The sequence below is a fragment of the Gopherus evgoodei genome, unplaced genomic scaffold (genome assembly GCF_007399415.2).
Source record: "Gopherus evgoodei ecotype Sinaloan lineage unplaced genomic scaffold, rGopEvg1_v1.p scaffold_56_arrow_ctg1, whole genome shotgun sequence".
Taxonomy (NCBI): domain Eukaryota; kingdom Metazoa; phylum Chordata; order Testudines; family Testudinidae; genus Gopherus; species Gopherus evgoodei.
The window spans coordinates 507481-509358 of NW_022060077.1; the positions used below are offsets into that span (position 1 = coordinate 507481).

General features: G+C 46.4%; 1 pseudogene; it reads left to right on the forward strand.

Annotated features, from left to right (window-relative positions):
• The first annotated feature begins 293 nt into the window (after window positions 1–293).
• On the forward strand, window positions 294–1304 carry LOC115643287 (annotated as a pseudogene).
• The last annotated feature ends 574 nt before the right edge of the window (window positions 1305–1878 follow it).

Genomic DNA, 1878 nt, shown 5'->3' on the forward strand with positions numbered 1-1878 from the left:
ACGTTTCCTGCTGGTGCCTATTAAGGTTTCTCAGAGCATGACATGTAGGAATTAATGATGCAAGGAACCCCATACAATGTGGAATTGGCATTAGTAGGGTCTGTTGTTCATAATTCATTTATCGAAATAATGAAAATGTCATTTTTCAGTGTGTGAAGAGCCACCAATCTGCTTCACCCATGAGAACAGCATCCAGGAGCGCGTGTAGTGTCTGGTATGAATATTGACTCTCCATCCAGGCATTTGTACTGTGACCATCACTCTAAAGCCTGAGCACATACAGGAAGTCAGGGAACCTTATGATACATGCACTAGACACCGTTCTGCCTCAGTGTTGGACACCTTATCTCCTACTTCATGCCAGATTCCAATGTAACTGACTTCACCAGCCCCTCCACCTTCATCCTGCTGGGCATTCCTGGCCTGGAGGTGGCCCATGTCTGGATCTCCATCCCCTTCTGCACCATGTACACCATAGCCATCTTGGGGAACTTCACCATCCTGTTCGTCGTGAAGATGGAGCCGAGACTCCATGGGCCCATGTACTATTTCCTTTGCATGCTGGCCATCACCGACCTGGTTGTATCTACGTCCATTGTGCCCAAAATGCTGGCAATATACTGGTTTGATTCCAGAGAGATCGATTTCAGTTCCTGCCTCATCCAATTATACTTCTTTCACTGCTTCTCAGTGATGGAGTCTGGGATCTTTGTGGCCATGGCTTTTGATCGCTATGTGGCCATCTGTGATCCCCTGAGACATTCCACCATCCTGACAAGCCCAGCGGTGGCCAAGATCGGCCTGGCCATGATGCTGCGAGGCAGCATGGTTGTACTGCCATATCGCTTCCTGTTAAGGCAATGGCCATATTGTAGAACCAACATCACCCCCAGCCGTACTGCGCACACATAGCCGTGGTGAATCTGGCCTGCACCAACACCCGTGTTAGTAGTTACTATGGCCTCTTTGTGGTAATCTGTGTGATTGGTCTGGATGTGATTTTTATTGCCCTGTCCTACACCCAGATCCTCAGGGCCATCTTCAGCCTCCGCACAAAGGACGCCCAGATCAAGACTTTTGGGACGTGCCTCTCCCATCTTTGTGCCATTTTAACCTTTTACATCCCAAGTCTCTTCTTCTCTCTCATGTTCCGGTTTGGTCAGAATGTGCCCCTGCATTTCCACATTCTCATTGCCAAGGTTTACCTCTTGATGCCTCCTGTGCTAAATCCTATCATCTACGGGGTGAGGACCAAACAAATCCGGGATAGACTGCTCTGGCTCTTTACTAATAAAGGCACCTAATTTTTTTCTCCCGGTGCTCTCAGATTTCCATGCAGAGCTGGCTGGTGATACAGACAGAGACATTAAATCCTTTCCCAGCCTTACTATTCTGTGTTGATGTGGCAAATTATGCACAAGTCATAGAGTTGCCACCTTCCTAATTGCTGATAAATGCTCCTCCTCTTCTGCTGTGGCCCCACCACTGTTGCTTGCAAAGTCGCTATTTCAGATTTTCCTAGGAATGGCAATTTTTTCAATTTTTTAGGCCTCACCTCATATTGCTAAAACCATTGAATCATTGCTTCAGCAGGGAATCATTCGTAAGTGAATTTCAGTATGCAGCTCTCCAATCTAGCTCCTACAAAAACCAAATGGGTCATGGCATCTTACTATTGATTATCAAAAATCGAATCAAGTGACTCCAGCTTGTACAGCTGTTGTGTGCAAAATGCCTGACCTGATTAAATCTATCAATCCCAAAGCAAAATGGTTTTCTACCATATGTCTAAGGAAAGCCAACGTTGCCCAGCTTTCAGAGTAGAAGGGGGTCAGTTTCCATTTCAAGTCTGAGCCCAAGAACTACATAATAGTTCAG